At 44.6% G+C, this 22999-nt stretch overlaps 1 protein-coding gene across 5 annotated transcripts in view; it reads left to right on the forward strand.

Moving 5' to 3' along the window:
• Positions 1-9509: 9509 nt before the first annotated feature.
• The window catches only part of LOC130357578 (cytochrome P450 3A12-like), a 131577-nt gene continuing 118087 nt past the window's right edge, over positions 9510-22999 (forward strand). For 3 of the 5 annotated variants that reach the window (XM_056560299.1, XM_056560305.1, XM_056560308.1), the window contains exon 1: positions 9512-9742. The gene's annotated coding sequence lies outside the window, so the exon portion shown is untranslated. Of the gene's footprint in view, positions 9743-22999 lie in introns of all 5 variants that reach the window. The other 2 variants (XM_056560289.1, XM_056560311.1) reach the window with 2 other exon arrangements.

The following is a 22999-nucleotide window of genomic DNA, read 5'->3' on the forward strand; positions in this document are numbered from 1 at the left end:
CTTTTACTTCTACTAAACGCGTGCACATCACGTGATGTGGGTCACATGACCTGCCTGTGCTAGCTGAAAGTGGTATTAAGGGCTTGTTCACACCATGGTCCGAGCATACTGCGGATGGTAGAGTCACTATGGTTACGATCACATCCTTGTAAGAGGCTCAGTAAGGCTACAAGCCTGAAAAACAAAAACGCCCAAAACCTTCGCTCCCCCTCCTCTTGTTTTCCTTTCAAAAATAGTGTGTGTTTATATAGTCGGTTTTAGGCTAGATTTCCACTTGGTTTCTGGGTTTTTTCCGTCCAAATTCTTGTCTGGCGTTTTTGCATTTGAGTGGAAATTGCATTTTCTGTGATCTGTCCTTAAAGGGGTATTCCAGGATTTTTTTTATTTGACTATGCTACAGAGGCTGTGTGTGATGGTTTTCTCACAATTCTTCTGTGATTTTCATCCCAATATTTATTTTTACCAGCATACAAAATGACTCCTGTCTCAGATTTTTCCCAGCTTGCAATTTGGCCGAGACCTGACTTACTAGTCAGCTGATGGCAGGGAGCCTGTCTGCTTCAATGGGTGGAGGGATCAATCTGCAACTAATGCAACAGTTGTAGGCACCCTGATTGAGTACCACATGTCATTTGAATGGATGCAGCTCATTTATGTTTCAATGGGTGGGGTGGCTGATGTGTGGGAGGGAGAAAATGGAATTGTGGGATTTGTAGTCAAAAAAAGAAAAGTCAAACAGGAAACACCAGTTCACAAAAAGCTAGCCACAGTGTTATGGTAATCTCATGCCATTTAGCCCCAAGACAAGCGCAGATCCTTCCTAAGCATGTCCATTACTGTCTGCCAGGTACGTACTAAAATCACCTTATGGTGGAGAACCCCTTTAACTGCAGGTACTACTGCTCCCAACATGGGGCACACTCTGCTCCATGTTGGGAGCTGTAGTACCTGCATTAACCCCTTAAGGACGCAGGGTTTTTCCGTTTTTGCACTTTCGTTTTTTCCTCCTTACCTTGTAAAAATCATAATCCTTTAAATTTTCCACCTAAAAATCCATATTATGGCTTATTTTTTGCGTCACCAATTCTACTTTGCAGTGACATTAGTCATTTTACCCAAAAATTCACGGCGAAACGGAAAAAAATCCTTGTACGACAAAATCGAAGAAAAAACGCCATTTTGTAACTTTTGGGGGCTTCCGTTTCTACGCAGTGCATATTTCGGTAAAAATTACACCTTATTATTATTCTGTAGGTCCATATGATTAAAATGATACCCTACTTATATAGGTTTGATTTTGTCGCACTTCTGGAAAAAATCATAACTACATGCAGGAAAATGTATACGTTTAAAAATGTCATCTTCTGACCCCTATAACTTTTTATTTTTCCACGTACAGGACGGTATGAGGACTCATTTTTTGCGCCATGATCTGAAGTTTTTAACGGTATGATTTTTGTTTTGATCGGACTTTTTGATCACTTTTTATTCATTTTTTAATGGTATAAAAAGTGACCAAAATACGCTTTTGCACGTACGCCATTGACTGTGCGGTTTAATTAATATTTTTATAGTTCGGACATTTATGCACGCGGTGATACCACATATGTTTATTATTATTTTTTTTATTTACACTGTTTTATTTTTTTTATTGGAAAAGGGGGGTGATTCAAACTTTTATTAGGGAAGGGGTTAAATGACCTTTATTCACACTTTTTTTTTACTTTTTTTTTGCAGTGTTATAGGGCCCATAGGTCCCAAAAGTGACACGAGCGATCTGTCAATTAGTACAGGTACTACTCCCATAATGGAACAGTGTGTTCCATGCTGGGAGTAGTAGCACTACCTAAAAAAAACATTTTTTTAAGTGAAACCCACACACACTACATTTTTATTATTGTCGGCTACATTTTTCGTGCCCTGCCTGCCCACTTAAATTGATCCCTGTTTAAAAATGAATAAAAATTTCGATATAATAAAGATACATTTTGTTAAATACAATTTTTTCCATCACTGCTGTATCTTTTTTATTATTATTTTTTAATGGTACCCCAAGAAATGTTATTAAAAAAAGGTATCTTTATCACTTTTTTGGATCGTTAAAGTCCAAAAAAGAATAAAATCCACCTGCAAAACTGCCAAAGTTAAAAACCCACAAGTTGTTTTTCTTGGCTTTTTTTTTAACCCCTTAAGGACCGGAGGTTTTTCCGTTTTTGCATTTTCGTTTTTTGCTCCTTGCCTTTAAAAAATCATAACTCTTTCAAATTTACACCTAAAAATCCATATGATGGCTTATTTTTTGCGCCACCAATTCTACTTTGTAATGACGTCAGTCATTTTGCCCAAAAATCTATGGTGAAGCGGGAAAAAAAATCATTGTGCGACAAAATTGAAAAAAAAACGCTGTTTTGTAACTTTTGGGGGCTTCCGTTTCTACGTAGTACATTTTTCGGTAAAAATGACACCTGATATGTATTCTGTAGGTCCATACGATTAAAATGATACCCTACTTATGTAGGTTTGATTTTGTCGGACTTTTGGAAAAAATCATAACTACATGCAGGAAAATTAATACGTTTAAAATTGTCATCTTCTGACCCCTATAACTTTTTTATTTTTCCGTGTATGGGGCGGTATGAGGGCTCATTTTTTGCGCCGTGATCTGAAGTTTTTAACGGTACCATTTTTGCATTGATAGGACTTATTGATCACTTTTTATTCATTTTTAAATGATATAAAAAGTGACCAAAAATGCACTATTTTGGACTTTGGAATTTTTTTGCGCGCACGCCATTGACCGAGCGGTTTAATTAATGATATATTTTTATAATTCGGACATTTCCGCACGCGGTGATACCACATATGTTTATTTTTATTTTTATTTACACTGTGTTTTTTTTTATTGGAAAAGGGGGGTGATTCAAACTTTTAATAGGGGAGGAGTTAAATGATCTTTATTCACTTTTTTTTTGCAGTGTTATAGGTCCCATAGGGACCTATAACACTGCACACACTGATCTTCTATGTTGATCACTGGTTTCTCATAAGAAACCAGTGATCAACGATTCTGCCGCATGATCATGCCTGGATCTCAGGCACTGAGCAGTCATTCGGCGATCGGACAGCGAGGAGGCAGGAAGGGGCCCTCCCGCTGTCCTGTCAGCTGTTCGGGATGCCGGGATTAGCCGCGGCTATCCCGAACAGCCCGACTGAGCTAGCCGGGAACTTTCACTTTCACTTTTAGCCGCGCGGCTCAGCTTTGAGCGCGCGGCTAAAGGGTTAATAGCGCGCGGCGCCGCGATCGGCGCTGCGCGCTATTAGAGGCGGGTCCCGGCTTCACTATGACGCCGGGCCCGCCATGATATGACGCGGGGTTACTGTGTAACCCCGCGTTATATCAGAAGAGAAGGACCAATGACGTACTGGTACGTCCTTGGTCCTTAAGGGGTTAAACCCATAGACTTCTATGGGAGAAAAATGCCACAATTTCAGGGGAAAAAATGCCATAGACTCAACATGCTACGATTTTGCAAAACCGCCAAGGAGCTGAAAAACGCCAAAAAAAGAGTGAAAAAACGCCAAAAGGATAAAAAAAAATGCCAAACTGAAAAGCGCCAAGTGGAAAAAGAATTTTGCGATTTCTCAATTATTTAGAGCTAACATCTGGCCGCGGCGATTTTTGGCTGAAAAAACGCCATGCGGCAGAATTGGCGTTTTTTCCCCCCAAAAAAAACAACCCCCAAAAAAATGGAATTCCAGCCTCATACCTAAAATTACAGAAAAACCTATCCCCTGTCCACAGGATAGGGGATACGTTTTAGATTGTGGGGATCCGACCGCTGGGGCCCCCGTGATCTCCTGTACGGAGACCCAGCTCTCCCCAAGAGCAGCACGTCATGCCTGCCACCTAAAGTGGGGACTGCTATGCCTCCTCCATATATCTCTATGGGAGAGCTGTTCAGCATTCCTCGGCTCTCCTATAGAGATATATGGAAGGGGCAGGGGTCATGACGCGCCACTCTGGGGGAGAGCCAGGGCTCCGCACAGGAGATCGTGGGAGGGCCCCAGCGGTCAGACTCCCGCGATTTAAAACCTTTCTCCTATCCTGCGGATTGGCGATACGTTTTTTCTGTAATTTCAGATATGAGACTTCTCCTTTAAAGGTATGTTTACAAGGAGCTGTTGCATATTTGACCCTGTTTGGGATGGGACGTATGGACTATTTTAATGTCTTAAAACCTTAAAGGGGTACTCCGCCCTAGACATCTTATCCCCTATCCAAAGGATAGGGGATAAGATGTCAGATCGCCGCGGTCCCGCTGCTGGGGACCCCCGGGATCCCCGCTGCGGCACTGCGCTATCATTACAGCACAGAGCGAGTTCGCCCTGTGCATAATGACGGGCGATACGGGGGACGGAGCAGCGTGACCTCATGGCTCCACCCCTCGTGACATCACGGCCCGTCCCCTTAATGCAAGTCTATGGCAGCGGGCGTGACGACTGCCACGCCCCATCCCATAGACTTGTATTGAAAGGGGCGGGCCGTGACGTCACGAGGAGCAGGCCCGTGACGTAACGATGCTCCGGTCCCTGCATTGCCCGTCATTACTTGCGTAGCGAACTCGCTTTGTGCTGTAATGATAGCGCAGTGCCGCAGTGGGGATCCCGTGGGTCCCCAGCAGCGGGACTGCGGCGATCTGACATCTTATCCTCTATCCTTTGGATAGGGGATAAGATGTCTAGGGGCGGAGTACCCCTTTAAGGACCAAGCCCATTTTAACCTTAAGGACCAGGCCAATTTTATTTATGCGTTTCCGTTTTTTCCTCCTCGCCTTCTAAAATCCATAACTCTTTTATAATTCCATCTACAGACCCCTATAAGGGCTTGTTTTTTTGCGTGACCAATTGTACTTTGTAATGAAATCTCTCATTTTACCATAAATGTATGGCGAACCCAAAAAAATATTTTTTTTAGGGAGGGAATTTAAATGAAAACCACAATTTTGCACATTTTGGAAGGTTTAGTTTTCACACTGTACAATTTACGGTAAAAATTACGTGTTCTTTATTCTGTGGGTCAATACAATTAAAATGATACCCATGGCTAGATACTTTTATATTTTTGCAGCGCTTAAAAAAAATCTAAAACTTTTTGTACAAAATCAGTAATCTAAAATTGCTTTATTTTGACCACCTATAACTTATTAATTTTTCCGTATAAAGGGCGGTATGAGAGCTCATTTTTTGCGCTGTCATCTTTACTTTTTATCGATACCACATTTGCCTACATAAAACTTTTAGATAATTTTTTATTAATTTTTTCTGGAATAAAATGGGACAAAAAAAAGCAGCATTTTTGGACTTTCTTTTATTTTTTACATTTATGCCGTTCACCGTACGGGATCATTAACATTATATTTTGATAGTTCGGACATTTACGAATGCAGAGATGCCAAATATGTTTATAAAAAAAATGTTTACGCTTTTGGGGGTAAAATAGGAAAAACTGACAGTTTAAATTTTTTGGGGGAGGAGATTTTTCACTTTTTTGTTTTTACATTTTTAAACTTTTTTTTTTTTTTACACTTTTTATGTCCCCATAGGGGACTATCTATAGCAATCATTTGATTGCTAATACTGTTCAGTGCTATGCATAGGACATAACACTGATCAGTATTATGGGCTATCTACTGCTCTGGTCTGCTCGATCTCAGAGCAGAGCAGGAGACGCCGGGGGATGGACGGAGGCAATTGAGGGGACCTCTGTCCGCCATTACAGATGATCGGATTGCTGCGGCAGCGCTGCGGGCGATCCGATCATCCATGTTAACTTGCGCATTGCCGCAGATGCCGTGATCTGTACTGATCACGGCATCTGAGGGGTTGATGGCGGACATCTGCACGATCGCCGAGATCGGCCATTACCGGCAGGTCCTCGGCTGCTGATCGCACCTGGAACCTGCTGTGTATGACGCGAGCACCGCTCCGATGCTCGCGGTCATACACAGGACATAAATGTACCGCCAAACCAGGACGTACATTTACGTCCATCATCGTTAAGGGGTTAAGGATTCATGGCGTAAATGTGCGCCCTCTCTGTTTTATTACTCATACTCTGTCCCTCAGACCGTTGGAGGGCCGGACTATAGTTTAAAAAAAAAAAAAAAAAAAAAAAAACTATGAACAAATTCCTATGCACACTTATATATCTTATTAATGGACTACCCTTTTATGTATGCAGCAAAGTTCCCCCACATTAGGTAGACTGCATGGTCTCCCCACATTAGGTTGGCAGTATAGATCCCCCACATTAGGTTGTAGTTCCCCCACATTAGTGTTGGCAGTATAGTTCCCCCACATTAGGTTGTAATTCCCCCACATTTAGTTGGCAGTATAGTTCCCCCACATTAGACTGGCAGTATAGTTCCCCCACATTAGGTTGGCAGTATAATTCCCCTACATTATGTTGGCAGTATAGTTCCCCCACATTAGGCTGGCAGTATAGTTCCCCCACATTAGGTTGGCAGTGTAGTTCCCCCCCCCCCCACTTTAGGATGCAGTTCACCCACATTCGGTTGGCAGTATAGTTCCCCCCACATTAGGTTGTAGTTCCCCTAGATTAGGTTGGCAGTATAGTTCCCCCAACATTAGGTTGTAGTTCCACCACATTAGTTTGGCAGTATAGTTCCCCCCACATTAGGTTGTAGTTCCCCCACATTAGGTTGGCAGTATAGTTCCCCCACATTTATTTGGCAGTATAGTTCCCCCACATTTAGTTGGCAATATAGTTCAACCCACATTAGGCTGGCAGTATGTACCCCCACAGACATACAGCCTCCAGCCATACAGTGCATGACTGGAGGCTGTATGCCTGTGTACTGCCCCACTTCAGTGCTCCGACTACCGCTCCTCTGGTCCAGCCATAGCAGTAGGTCCCGGGACCGGAGGAGCGGTGGTCGGAGCCACGAAGCTGATATGACACTGTTAACACTTACCAAGCTGGCCAGTGCACGTCCTGCTCGCTTCTCCACTGCTCCGTGCTCCGTTGCTATGGGCTCACCCACGGGACGTCAGTGACGTCCCTGCGTGCGCTACCTCCCGGCGGTCCTTGCATTTTTAAAGTAAACACGGGGCCGCAGAGTTAACAGGGGCATCCATGTGTCCCTAAAACATCCATGTGTCGCGAAAACAGCGGCGGCAAAAACACCCGGCGGGCCAGATAAATGTCCTTGACATTGAGGACCCCTGCTTTAACAGTTCCTTCATTACAGTGTCCTCTTTCATTAGAGTGTCCTCTTTCAGTGCTGCAGCTACTTTCAGCCAGGACATTCACAGCTTGGCAGTCTGGAGACTTTAAAATAAAATAACTTGCATGCTGTTGCTGCTAGCAATGTTGTGTCCACATCCTCCACCATATGTAGAATGGGACACTTTGAACAGTCTTGCCAGCAAGCAAACAGATCCAAACAGGCAGGTGTCACAGTTGAGTAATTCTGGGTTTATTGTAACAATTCACATATGGCAATATGTAGTGGCCACGGGGTGTTAAGCTGCGTTCACACGGCCATCTAGACGCGTCAAGTTCTTCTCCCGTCAACAAAAAAAAATAAAAAAACGGACAATAACAGATGCAAATGGGTGTTAAGTAAAAGCAGATCAAAAAACAGATTTAAAAAAAGGATGCAAACGGATGATATTAAGGGATCTTCCGTTTTCCATAGACTTCAATGTAAAATTTACTGTATCTGTTTTTCTTCTGTTTTTTTGACAGGAGAAAAAATACTGCATGCACCGTCTTTTCTCCCTTAAAAAAAAAAAAAAAACGGAAATGAGCACAGACAGGTGCAAATGGATGTGAGAGGATTGTAAAAAAAATCCCAATGGGATTATTTTACAACCATTTGTAATCTGTTCATAAGCAGCAACAACGGAACCTAAACGGTGAAAAAAAAAACAAAAAAAATAAACGGGGACAGACGGCCATGTGAACGCAAAAAATAGCTGATCACTTTGTGATACCAGGGCACTGTTATCCTATACACAGTCCAAGGTTTGGGACAGCTACTCCTGGGGAGTAAATGAACACACCGACGTCAGGTTACGGATAACTGTCTTTACTGAGCTAGTGCAGATGGTATTACACATGCAGCTAGCCTTGGTGTGAGAGCGCAGCGTAACCCCTTGGGAGCCCTGTTGCCTTGCTGAGACTTGTGGTGCTTTCATCGGACAGAATTATACTGACTTGAGACTGAAGATTAAATCCTGGTTGCTAGGGTCCTGCCAAGGTACTGGGGACTATTCCGCTGAGGCATCAATTTCCTCGTTGCGAGTAATCCTTGCAGGATGACCAGTTGAGAGATTAGACTTGAAGTAGGCCTCTCCTCAGAGCACACGACACACAGCACACCTGAGCTAAGCTGTTACTCAGGAGCCACTAGTCTAGAGACTGACTAACTCCTCCACTACATCTCACTATACAGGGAAGACTTTTGGGGTTCTCATTGGAAGGCAGGGTCACATGGGGTTCACTGCTCACAATTAAAGGCACAATAACAAGAAAACATGTGCATTCAAGAATAACTAAATAAATTCAGAAAAATATATCTATCATTATCATTCTCACATAATCAGTATAACAGCAGCAGTCTAGTGGGCCCAACACCTGGTGCTGCCAAGCTGTCCGAGACAGTCCAAAACCACGGGACAGCTTCTGGTGCCGGGACACCACAAATAAGTTCTGTTTGCAGCATGCAATATGACAGAAACTTAAACTACATTCACATCAGGTTCTTTACATAACATAAACTTCTGAGCTTCTCACCCAAAACTTGGCACGATCAGTCCCAAAGTGAGTCTTTTTGATGTAGGGTATCAGGATCCAACATACCACAGAAAAGTAGATTTACTTCAGAATGTTCCTTTCAGCTACTCTCTTGCAGTGCTAACACACCTGTGAGATCAGGTTTAGGACTGCAACACACACACAGAACTGCAGTATGGGAGTGACATAGCGGGAGATTTATCAAAACCAGTGCAGAGGAAAAGTTGCCCATAGCAACCAATCCGATTGCTTCTTTCATTTTGCAGAGGCCTTGTTAAAAATGAAAGAAGAAATCTGATTGGTTGCCATGGGCAACTGGTCAATTTTTCCTCTGGACAGGTTTTGATAAATCTCCCCCTTTATTCCCAAAACCCAGACCCAAACGTCAGTCTTAAAGGGGTTATCCACCATAAGGTGATTTTAGTACATACCTGGCAGACAGTAATGGACATGCTTAAGAAGGATCTGCACTTGTCTTGGGGCTAAATGGCTATGCTGTGAGATTACCATAACACTGTGGCTAGCTTTTTGTGAACTGGTGTTTCCTGTTTGACTTTTCTTTTTTTGACTACAAATCCCACAATTCCATTTTTCTCCCTCCCACACATCAGCCACCCCACCCATTGAAACATAAATGAGCTGCATCCATTCAAATGACCTGTGGTTTTCAATCAGGGTTGCATTAGTTGCAGATATAACTCTCTTCCACCAAGCGATCGCTCCACCCATTGAAGCAGACAGGCTCCCTGTCATCAGCTAACTAGTGAGGTCAGGTCTCGGCCACCGGACAGCAGTGATGTCCTCAAGGTTGCCTAGAGTGCCAGCGAGTCCCTCCTTGAGATAATAGAAGTCAATTTACTCATAAGGTGCATCCGTTCATCTAGATCCATCCACCAGCTGCTTGCTTACAGTGTCTATAAGGTAAGTAACCATAGTCTCCAGTCTCTGTGTCTGTCATTAGAAATCATCAGAAAGCCTTCAAAGGCACAGACTAAAAAATATAGAAACAGTACCAATATGGGGCTGGTATACCACAGTTTTAATGCAATTTTATTTATACCCTTTCTTCTTCTTGGGTGCACTCTTGGTTTTCACTAAAACAGTGCATCAAACCCTGCATGTGTGATTTTAGTTTGTTAAAGTGGAAGTAGACCTGTGGAAAAAGAAAAAAGGGGAGAGGGCTGCGTCTCGTGTATTACCCAGGGTATCTGTGTCCCAATCATGGACTAGGGGAGCCGCGAATCTATAAAATGGCTGCTCACCAGATATATGTAGAAATAGGCATATCACCCCTTAGGGTTACTCAGCATGTGGAAGCGAACTGCACGGCCCAGGGTCCAACGGGAGAGGATAAAATCTTCTCCCGTACAATCAAGAAGAAATGAAGAGAAAAAAACAGAACCTTGTCTAGGCGCTGTTCGCAGATCCAGGTTAATGAAACATGAATATGCATGGAAAGTAAAGTGCCCGGAGGCACTATGTTTGTTAATAGAGCTTCCAATGACGCGTTTCGGAGGGTATTTCTTCCTTGCTCAGATTGGCATGATGCTATTCAGAGGAAGGAGGAAATGCCCTCCGAAACGCGTAATTGGAAGCTCTATTAACAAACATAGTGCCTCCGGGCACTTTACTTTCCATGCATATTCATGTTTCATTAACCTGGATCTGCGAACAGCGCCTAGACAAGGTTCTGTTTTTTTCTCTTCATTTCTTCTTGAAAGTGGATGTAGAGACATGGTACAAGAAATAAGAGTAGAAAGGACACAATATAAAGAACTAGGAAGAAATGGATGCATGGCTAACCACCATCAGGTTATTCATATAAAAACTTTGAAAAAGTACAGTTCTTTCACTAACCGCTAGAGAAGACTCTACAATAGGCTGATATTCTCTGTAGGCCACTTGTCAGCTTTGCTGTGTAGACTGAAACAAATTCAGGAGAGGGCAGCGGACCTAAATGGGCACTATCATAAAAAAAATTACTTTTGATATGTTGTGGTGGCCCAGTGCGGGAGTTTTACTCCCGTACCCCTGCTGCCCTGTCAGGCAGCCTCCCTACAGTGACCCCTGGGCCCCCTCTACACCTGTCCCCTTGTGTGTGTGTGTGTATATCTATATATATATATATATATATATATATATTGCCTGTATTATATTGTTTATAAAAGGTGTTATAGCTTTAAGAATGTGATTACCTGTTGTCATGTGATTGTAACCCAGTGAGGTATCAGTGACCATGTGACCTTAGGGTGACCTATAGGACCCCTCAGAGTCTCCCCCATATAATCACCTGGTGGAGACTCTGCTCTCTCTCTTCCTGCTTATGCTGAGTTGCAGCAAGGTCAAGTCCAAGAGTGTGTCTGGAGTCCATAGGAGGCCTCAAGTCTTCAAGTAAGCTACAAAATTGGGGTATAGTCAGTCCCATTCAAGTCAGTCAAGTCAAAGTCATCTGTCTTCAGTCAGTGTGGCCTGCATCAATATTGTCCCAGTCCACTACAAGACCCAGCAAGACCTGAGGTCTCTCATTACTGCCCCTGTGCCTAGCCCAGGATCCAGCAGTATACCTTCGGGTGGTATTGAGGATTAGTGTTGCTCGCGAATATTCGCAATTCGAATTTTATTTGCGAATATTGCATATTCAAGAATTCGCGAATATTCGCGAATATAGCACTATATATTCGGAATTACGAATATTTGCTTTTTTTTTTCACAGTACACATTACAGTGATCATCCCTCTCTGCTTCCAGCTTTTGTGGTCTATAGAAGGCTCTAATACTACTGTGTGAGACCGCCGGGCGAATATTCGCATATGCGAATATTCGCAAATATTGATCCCTCCCTTCTGCTGCTTCTATCAAGTTACACTGGTATACTTGCTATAAAGTTCATAAATTTTCACATATACAAATTTTTGCATATGCGAATTTTTGCATATGCGAAAAAACGCGAATATTACGAATATGCGAATATATGATGAATATTCGTCCATATATTTGCAAAATATCGCAATTTCGATTATGGCCTATGCCGCTCAAATGAGGATAAACCATGCCCTGGCGTCATGAATACAAGGTGTTAATGCCATCTGCCCCGCATCACACCCTCTACCACAATGTCATAGAGACAAATGAAAAGTCGTGATCGGTTGGGGTCTGAGTGTTTACACCTTGACCTATTAGTAGAATAAGTGCACGCTGAGCATGTTTTTTCCCATAATGGACTCATAGGCCAGCATTTATAATTGTGTTTACCCTTTTTTTTCCCTGTCTATATTTGGCACTACAATTGGGGTATAGTCAGTCCCATTCAAGTCAGTCAAGTCAAAGTCATCTGTCTTCAGTCAGCGTGGCCTGTATCAATATTGTCACCTATTTTTTGCACCCTTTTTTGCGCCGTTTGGTTTACACATTTCTGCTGACTTTAAGTTGTAATACACTGATTTCGGCAATACGCATGAAATGGACGGGTTTTATGAACTGCGCCTTTTTTGTCAAAAGGTGCAAAAAAGGCACAAAACCACAGAAATTTCTCTAAAACTACACCAGCCCAGACTTAGCTTAGCTTTTTGGTGTATGTGAAGAGTGAAATTTCAGAAAATGTTTACATGCACAAAATTTTTCAAATGCTCTGCGACCATTTAAGAAATGTGGTGCTCCTACACATCACCAGAACACACAAAAAAAGTGTAGAAAAATGCTTCACTTACACCTACAATGATGAATGCCCCCCACAATGTAAGTCTATGGGACCATCCAGGTTTCATAAACACAGCTGAAGGAGAGGGCACAGTCACGCGCTTCTCTCCCCGCTTGTTTTTATCAGGCCCAGTGCTATACTAAGGCAGGCAAAGCGGCCGCCTTAGAGAGCACAGACTACACCGCCAAGAGGGGGCAGAAAAATGAAAAACTTTTTTCTTTTTCTTTTAAGAAATCACTTGCGCCACCGCCCGTTGAGCTAGGGCGCTTTGTGGAACATGCCTCAGTACGAGCAGCGCAGGCACACGTTAGCAGCATGGCTGATATCTGTCACAGATAATGTGGGGCTGGGAGACTGCCGTTGCTGACCTAGCACCACAGAGGACATGGCAGGCAGCACAGATGTGTCAGGGTGCCGGGGCTGACTGCTGCCGCCGCCCGGGAGTGAGGCTGCCTGGAGTGTGTAGTGCATAGGAAAAAATATTACTGTTGCTGCCTGAGCTGCCGCCGGCGGTCATTAGGTCTGAGTCCGCCTGATCCGGAATCTGCCCCAAAAAGGTACCAACCTGCATAAACTGAAATATTAGACATATGCCATCCAGGTACACGGAAAAGCTAGGTGTCAATTTTTCGCCTAGCTTTTCCATGCTCCAGAATGGCATGTCTGCTCATAATAGCTCAGCTATTATAGACAGATTTGCCTATAACTTATAGTTAAATCTGTCTATAATAGCTGAGCTATCATAATCAGATATGCCATTCAGGAGCATGAAAAAACTAGATGAGAAATTGTCACCTAGCTTTTCCATGCTCCAGAATGGCATGTCTGCTTATAATAGCTCCGCTATTATCGACAGATTTGCCTATAACGTATAGTCAAATCTGTCTCTAATAGTGAGCTATCCTAAGTAGTGTTAGCACGAATATCCGCATTTCGAATTTTTATTGTGAATATCTCAAATTCACGAATATTGCAAATATATACGCTATATATTCGAAATTGCGAATATTCGCTTTTTTTTGCATATGTGAATATTCGCATATATGAATATTCGCATTTGCGCATATGTAAATATTCGTATATGTGCATATTCGCATATGTGAATATTCGCATATTCCTTCTTTTCAATTGTGGGCCAATTAGAATGATGCAAATACACTTGTCAGAGGTTATTAACAACATCCCTAGCAACAAATAGTAAAGTTGCCCACCCCCTCACTGTTTTCTTCCTCGAATATGCGAATATTCACAAATGCGAGTATGCAAATATTCACATATGCAAATATGCGAATATAGCAAATATGCAGAATTCATGAATATAGGACAAATATTTGTCAATATATTCGCAAAATATCGCGAATATGGGCAATGCCGCTCATCACTAACCATAAGCAGATATGCCATTCTGGAGCATGAAACAGCTAGATGAGAAATTGTCACCTAGCTTTTCTGTGCTCCTGAATGGCATATCTGCTTAAAATAACCAGGGCCATCTTTAATTTTGATTGGACCCTGGGCAATCAATGTTTTCTGGAATCAGTAATTTTACTTTTTTTTCTCCATCCAGCTCAGACCATCGTGATGATTTCTTCCTAGTACGACTCCTCTCTACAGAACCTGTCGGAAAAAACTATTTCAGGCTCTGCATTTTTCCATGACCTATAATGCCCCAAACTGTAATAATAGGTGACCCGAGTAGGTAAGACCCCTCTGGAGAGAGTTGCCGCTGTAGGTAAATCTGCCAGATAGCTGTCCACTGTATGAAAACCCCTATATAAGCTATGTAGATAGTAGGTAGCCCCCCTATTAGCTTGATAGTTAGTCCCCATATTAGCTGGGCAGGAACGTAGTAGATAGTCCCTCAGGTAGACGGCAGTTCCCCCACATAAGGTAGGCAGCCAGGGTCGTAGGAACCCCCACAAATCTGGGGGGATAGCATTGGGTGTGGCTTTGCAAAAGGTGGAACCATAAAAGGGAGGGGCCAAAAGGGGCGGAACCACTTAATTTTGCATGACAATACAGGCTCCTCATCACAGGTACCTTCAGGGAGCAGTGAATTCAGGAGACAGGGATTCGTCAGGACTGGGGAGGTAGGCTGTGTGTGTGAGGTCAGGACGATGGGTTAGTGTAGTCACCATTAACACCTTGATGAAACAGGGTGTACATGTATGCCTTGGTAGCAGTCTGGATGTATGAAGTACGCTTACTAGCTGAACGCTCTTCATTTACTGCTAATGCCGCACATCATTGATTATGTCCCTTCCCTAATAAAATTGTAAACAAAAATAAACATATTTGGTATCACCGAATGTGGAAAGGTCTAAACTATTAAAATATGACATTAATGAAACTGCATGGTGAATGGTGTAAAAAATGGTGTAAAAAAAAAAGTTTATTAAAAGTGATCAAAAAGTACCATCAAAGCAAAAATGATACCGATAAAAACTACAGACCACGGAGCGAAAAATAAGTAAAAGTCTTATAGAAGAGGACAATTGTAAGCATTAAAACCAGTATACAAGGAGGAATGAAATCACTATACATATTACCACCATACCATTACTGACCAAATCCTGAATACTGAGACTCATATTAGCAATATCAGTATACATGGAACAAATTATACCAGCACACAAATACTGGATAATACCACCATACCAGGTAGTTAGGTTGCTAGGTAGATGGATAGGTAGGTAGCAAGGTAGGTATTAAGGTAGATAGATAGCCAGGTAAGTAGGCAGGCAGCTAGCTTGCTACATAGGTAGCCAGGTAGTTAGATAGCCAGGGCAGTTGGTAGTTGGTAGGTAGGTATTAACATTTATCAGGTTAAAATGGTGGGTCTCCCAGTACATTAATAATATAGAAACTGATTTGAATAGGGACTTCCATACGATAAAAAATACCTTTTATTACATTCCAATAAAATATTGATTTACACTACAAAATATACAGGCTGCCACCTATGGATTAGCACACATTTATCTTATTGTACTTGTGTATATGTCGTCTCTCAGGATAAACTCCATATAAAATGCAAAAACAGCGTATAAAAACACCCAAGATATATACGCAAAAAATTCCAACAGGAGGTATGGTCCAGGTTTATCTTCTGTTCTCAGTCAAAGTTGAGTTTGTTACATGACATAAATTCCTTTATGTATCAATATGTTCTCATTTATGTCACTGTTCACATGTAACTCTGTTTATTCACGGTATCTGGCTACATTTATTCTGGGAATGGTAACTAGCTGTTACGCCGAGCGCTCCGGGTCCCCGCTCTCCCCCGGAGCGCTTGCTGCGTTCTCTCATTCGCAGCGCCCCGGTCAGACCTGCTGACCGGGTGCGCTGCGATATTACTCCCAGCCGGGATGCGATTCGCGATGCGGGACGCGCCCGCTCGCGATGCGCATCTCGGCTCCCGTACCTGACCCGTTCCCCGCCTGTGTTGTCCCGGCGCGCGCGGCCCCGCTCCTTAGGGCGCGCGCGCGCCGGGTCTCTGCCATTTAAAGGGCCGCTGCGCCACTGATTGGAGCAGCAGGCCTAATCAGTATTCTCACCTGTGCACTCCTTATTTATACCTCACTTCCCCTGCACTCCCTCGCCGGATCTTGTTGCCATTGTGCCAGTGAAAGCGTTTCCTTGTGTGTTCCTAGCCTGTGTTCCAGACCTCCTGCCGTTGCCCCTGACTACGATCCTTGCTGCCTGCCCTGACCTTCTGCTACGTCCGACCTTGCTCTTGTCTACTCCCTTGTACCGCGCCTATCTTCAGCAGTCAGAGAGGTTGAGCCGTTGCTGGTGGATACGACCTGGTTGCTACCGCCGCTGCAAGACCATCCCGCTTTGCGGCGGGCTCTGGTGAATACCAGTAGCAACTTAGAACCGGTCCACGCCAATCCCTCTCTGGCACAGAGGATCCACCTCCAGCCAGCCGAATCGTGACAGTAGATCCGGCCATGGATCCCGCTGAAGTCCCACTGCCAGTTGTCGCCGACCTCACCACGGTGGTCGCCCAGCAGTCGCAACAGATAGCGCAACAAGGCCACCAGCTGTCTCAACTGACCGTGATGCTACAGCAGCTATTACCGCAACTCCAGCAACAATCTCCTTCGCCAGCTCCTGCACCCCCTCCGCAGCGAGTGGCCGCTTCCGGCCTACGTTTATCCTTGCCGGATAAATTTGATGGGGACTCTAAGTTTTGCCGTGGCTTTCTTTCACAATGTTCCCTGCACTTGGAGATGATGTCGGACCAGTTTCCTACTGAAAGGTCTAAGGTGGCTTTCGTAGTCAGCCTTCTCTCTGGGAAAGCTCTGTCATGGGCCACACCGCTCTGGGACCGCAATGACCCTGTCACTGCCTCTGTACACTCCTTCTTCACGGAGATTCGAAGTGTCTTTGAGGAACCTGCCCGAGCCTCTTCTGCTGAGACTGCCCTGTTGAACCTGGTCCAGGGTAATTCTTCTGTTGGCGAGTACGCCATCCAATTCCGTACTCTTGCCTCCGAATTATCCTGGAATAATGAGGCCCTCTGCGCGACCTTTAAAAAAGGCCTATCCAGCAACATTAAAGATGTGCTGGCCGCACGAGAAATTCCTGCTAACCTGCATGAACTTATTCATCTGGCCACCCGCATTGACATGCGTTTTTCCGAAAGGCGTCAGGAGCTCCGCCAGGATATGGACTTTGTTCGCACGAGGCGGTTTCTCTCCCCGGCTCCTCTCTCCTCTGGTCCTCTGCAATCCGTTCCTGTGCCTCCCGCCGTGGAGGCTATGCAAGTTGACCGGTCTCGCTTGACACCTCAAGAGAGGACACGACGCCGCATGGAGAATCTGTGCCTGTACTGCGCCAGTACCGAACACTTCTTGAAGGATTGTCCTATCCGTCCTCCCCGCCTGGAAAGACGTACGCTGACTCCGCACAAGGGTGAGACAGTTTTTGATGTCAACTCTGCTTCTCCACGCCTTACTGTGCCTGTGCGGATATCTTCTTCTACCCTCTCCTTCTCTGCTATGGCCTTTCTGGATTCCGGATCTGCAGGAAATTTTATTTTGGCCTCTCTCATCAACAGGTTCAACATCCCAGTGACCAGTCTCGCCAGACCCCTCTACATCAATTCTGTTAACAATGAAAGATTGGACTGTACCGTGCGTTACCGCACGGAACCTCTCCTAATGTGCATCGGACCTCATCACGAAAAAATAAAATTTTTGGTCCTCTCCAACTGCACTTCTGAAATTCTTCTTGGATTACCATGGCTTCAACGCCATTCCCCAACCCTTGATTGGTCCACAGGAGAAATCAAGAACTGGGGTACTTCTTGTCTCAAGGACTGTCTTAAACCGGTTCCCAGTACTCCCTGCCGGGACCCTGTGGTTCCCCCTGTAACCGGTCTTCCTAAGGCTTATATGGACTATGCTGACGTCTTTTGCAAGAAGCAAGCGGAGACTTTACCCCCTCACAGGCCTTATGACTGTCCTAATGACCTCCTCCCGGGTACTACTCCACCCCGGGGCAGAATCTATCCTCTGTCTGCTCCAGAGACTCTTGCCATGTCGGAGTACATCCAGGAAAATTTAAAAAAGGGGTTTATCCGCAAATCCTCCTCTCCTGCCGGAGCTGGATTTTTTTTTGTGTCCAAAAAAGATGGCTCCCTACGCCCTTGCATTGACTACCGCGGACTTAATAAAATCACGGTAAAAAAAACGCTACCCCTTACCTCTTATCTCTGAACTCTTTGATCGCCTACAAGGCGCCCACATCTTTACCAAACTAGACTTAAGGGGGGCTTATAATCTCATCCGCATCAGGGAGGGGGACGAATGGAAGACTGCATTTAACACCAGAGATGGACACTTTGAGTATCTGGTCATGCCCTTTGGCCTGTGCAACGCCCCTGCCGTCTTCCAAGACTTTGTTAATGAAATTTTTCGTGATCTCTTATATTCCTGTGTTGTGGTTTATCTGGACGATATTCTGATTTTTTCTGCCAACTTAGAAGAACACCGCCAGCATGTCCGCATGGTTCTTCAGAGACTTCGTGACAATCAACTTTATGCCAAAATGGAGAAATGTCTCTTTGAATGTCAATCTCTTCCTTTCCTAGGATACTTGGTCTCTGGCCAGGGACTACAAATGGACCCAGATAAACTCTCCGCCGTCTTAGATTGGCCACGCCCCTCCGGACTCCGTGCTATCCAACGTTTTTTGGGGTTTGCCAATTATTACAGACAATTTATTCCACACTTTTCCACTATTGTGGCTCCTATCGTGGCTTTAACCAAGAAAAATGCCAATCCCAAGTCCTGGTCCCCACAAGCGGAAGACGCATTTAAACATCTCAAGTCTGCCTTTTCTTCTGCTCCCGTGCTCTCCAGACCTGACCCATCTAAACCCTTCCTATTGGAGGTAGATGCCTCCTCAGTAGGAGCTGGAGCTGTCCTTCTACAAAAAAATTCTTCCGGGCATGCTGTGACTTGTGGTTTTTTTTCTAGGACCTTCTCCCCGGCGGAGAGAAACTATTCCATCGGGGATCGAGAATTACTGGCCATTAAATTGGCGCTTGAGGAATGGAGGCATCTGCTGGAGGGATCAAAATTTCCAGTTATCATATACACTGATCACAAGAATCTCTCCTATCTCCAGTCTGCCCAACGACTGAACCCTCGCCAGGCCAGGTGGTCGTTGTTCTTTGCCCGTTTTAACTTTGAAATTCATTTTCGCCCTGCTGACAAGAACATTAGGGCCGATGCCCTCTCTCGTTCTTCTGATGCCTCTGAAGTAGAGGTCTCTCCGCAACACATCATTCCTCCTGACTGTCTGATCTCCACTTCTCCAGCCTCCATCAGGCAAACTCCTCCAGGGAAGACCTTTGTTTCTCCACGCCAGCGTCTCGGGATTCTCAAATGGGGACACTCCTCCCACCTCGCAGGCCATGCGGGCATCAAAAAATCCTTGCAACTCATCTCTCGTTTTTATTGGTGGCCGACTCTGGAGACGGATGTTGTTGATTTTGTGCGGGCCTGTACTGTCTGTGCCCGGGATAAGACTCCTCGCCAGAAGCCTGCTGGTCTCCTTCATCCTCTGCCTGTCCCCGAACAGCCTTGGTCACTGATTGGTATGGACTTTATCACAGACTTACCCCCATCCCGTGGCAACACAGTTGTTTGGGTGGTCGTTGATCGATTTTCCAAGATGGCACATTTTATTCCTCTTCCTGGTCTTCCTTCAGCGCCTCAGTTGGCAAAACAATTTTTTGTACACATTTTTCGTCTTCACGGTTTGCCCACGCAGATCGTCTCGGATAGAGGCGTCCAATTCGTGTCTAAATTCTGGAGGGCTCTCTGTAAACAGCTCAAGATTAAACTAAACTTCTCTTCTTCTTATCATCCCCAATCCAATGGGCAAGTAGAAAGAATTAATCAGGTCCTGGGTGATTATTTACGGCATTTTGTTTCCTCCCGCCAGGATGACTGGGCAGATCTTCTACCATGGGCCGAATTCTCATACAACTTCAGAATCTCCGAGACTTCTGCTAAGTCCCCATTTTTCGTGGTGTACGGCCGTCACCCTCTTCCCCCCCTCCCTACCCCCTTGCCCTCTGGTTTGCCCGCTGTGGATGAAGTGACTCGTGATCTTTCCACCATATGGAAAGAGACCCAAAATTCTCTTTTACAGGCTTCATCCCGGATGAAAAAATTTGCCGATAAGAAAAGAAGAACTCCCCCCATTTTTGCTCCCGGAGACAAGGTATGGCTCTCCGCTAAATATGTCCGCTTTCGTGTCCCCAGTTACAAACTGGGACCACGCTATCTTGGTCCTTTCAAAGTCTTGTGCCAGATTAACCCTGTCTCTTACAAACTCCTTCTTCCTCCTTCTCTTCGTATCCCCAATGCCTTCCATGTCTCTCTCCTTAAACCACTCATCATTAACCGCTTCTCTCCCAAACTTGTTTCTCCCACTCCTGTTTCCGGTTCTTCTGGCGTCTTCTCCGTGAAGGAGATCTTGGCCTCCAAGACGGTCAGAGGGAAAAAATTGTTTTTGGTGGATTGGGAGGGCTGTGGCCCAGAAGAGAGATCCTGGGAACCTGAGAACAACATCCTGGACAAAAGTCTTATCCTCAGGTTCTCAGGCTCCAAAAAGAGGGGGAGACCCAAGGGGGGGGGTACTGTTACGCCGAGCGCTCCGGGTCCCCGCTCCCCCCCGGAGCGCTCGCAGCGTTCTCTCATTCGCAGCGCCCCGGTCAGACCTGCTGACCGGGTGCGCTGCGATATTACTCCCAGCCGGGATGCGATTCGCGATGCGGGACGTGCCCGCTCGCGATGCGCATCTCGGCTCCCGTACCTGACCCGTTCCCCGTCTGTGTTGTCCCGGCGCGCGCGGCCCCGCTCCTTAGGGCGCGCGCGCGCCGGGTCTCTGCCATTTAAAGGGCCGCTGCGCCACTGATTGGAGCAGCAGGCCTAATCAGTATTCTCACCTGTGCACTCCTTATTTATACCTCACTTCCCCTGCACTCCCTCGCCGGATCTTGTTGCCATTGTGCCAGTGAAAGCGTTTCCTTGTGTGTTCCTAGCCTGTGTTCCAGACCTCCTGCCGTTGCCCCTGACTACGATCCTTGCTGCCTGCCCTGACCTTCTGCTACGTCCGACCTTGCTCTTGTCTACTCCCTTGTACCGCGCCTATCTTCAGCAGTCAGAGAGGTTGAGCCGTTGCTGGTGGATACGACCTGGTTGCTACCGCCGCTGCAAGACCATCCCGCTTTGCGGCGGGCTCTGGTGAATACCAGTAGCAACTTAGAACCGGTCCACCAGCACGGTCCACGCCAATCCCTCTCTGGCACAGAGGATCCACCTCCAGCCAGCCGAATCGTGACACTAGCATTCACGTGTAGCAGTTAATTCTCCATGCCACTGTTCACACATATGTACGTTTTTTAGTTCGTGGATATTCTATTGCAAACAAACAATAATACTTTCCTTAGTCACTGTGGTTTGTCCGATCTGTTAGTAGTCACCATGTTAGTCACCATAAAAGAACAATATAAATACTGGAATATCGGACCAACCACAGTAACTAAGAAGAGCATACTTGTTTGTTTGCAATAAAATATCTACGGACTAAAAACCTGCATTTGTGTGAACAGTGGCATGGCGAAAAAAACTGCTATATGTGAATGCTAGTTACCATCCCTAGAATGAATGTAGTCAGATACAGTGAATAAACAGATTTACATGTGAAGAGTGGCATCAATGAGAACATATTGATACATAAAGGAATTTATGTCATGTAACAAAAAAAACTCTGCTTTGAGAACAGAATAGAAGATAAACCTGGACCATACCTCCTGTTGGAATTCTTTGTGTATATATTTTGTGTGTTTTTATACACTGTTTTTGCACTTTATATGGAGTTTATCCTGAGAGACTACTTATACTCAAGTGCAATATAATATATGCATGCTAAACCATCGGTGACCGGTAATAGCCTGTTTATTTTGTAGTGTAAGTCAATATTAAATTGAAATGTAATAAAAGGTATATTTTATCATATGGAATGTCCCTATTCAAATCAGTGTCTATAAGATAGGGAGGTTGGTTTTTAGCTAGCTAAGTCAGTTGGTAGCTAGGTGGATAGTATGGAGGCAAAATCAGATAGTTAGGTAGCTAATGAAGTAGGTAGGTAGCTAGGTAAATAACCAGTTAAGTAGCTATCAAGGTAGGTAGCTAGGTTGCTACCCAGGTAGGTAGTCAGGTAGTTAGGTAAAGAGCCAGGTATCTTGGTAGGTAGATAGGTAGCCAGTTAGGTAAGTATCCAGGTAGTTTTAAATATATCCAGGTAAGTTGAAAGCTAGGACGGTAGCCAGTATTAACTCTAAAGGATGCAACTGCACCACAGCTTATATGGGTCTCCTGTACTTAATAATCAAAAATAAAACACTTTGGGGACCTTACAACTTCACTTTTATTATAAACTATTAAAAATATAGCACTTCTGCAACATTCTATAAAAACTCTGAATGTGATGGCCGCAACCAGCTGCTGCTCATACCCGCTTGTTACTGGTCCTGCAATGTGGCTTTTGGTTACAATACACAGTGTTATTTCACACTTACTCTATTGGACCATTTTCACATAGACACGTTATTATGTAATTACTTCTGTGAATGTTTATTGCTGCTTTTTATTTTGCAGTCCAGTTATATGTGAGTTGATGTCCTTTGTATGTTTAGTTCATGAAGTGCACTGATGGAGTGCACTTCATACAATCATAGATGCATACGAGGAGATTTATCAAAACCTGTCCAGAGGAAAAGTTGCTGAGTTGCCTATAGCAACCAATCAGATCGCTTCTTTCCTTTTAAACAAGGCCTCTGCAAAATGAAAGAAGCGATCTGATTGGTTGCTATGGGCAACTCAGCAACTTTTCCTCTGGACAGGTTTTTATAAATCTCCCCCATAGTCTCTAGTGTTATTCAAAGTGCATATATG

This window comes from Hyla sarda, chromosome 1 (assembly GCF_029499605.1).
Source record: "Hyla sarda isolate aHylSar1 chromosome 1, aHylSar1.hap1, whole genome shotgun sequence".
NCBI classification, from domain to species: domain Eukaryota; kingdom Metazoa; phylum Chordata; class Amphibia; order Anura; family Hylidae; genus Hyla; species Hyla sarda.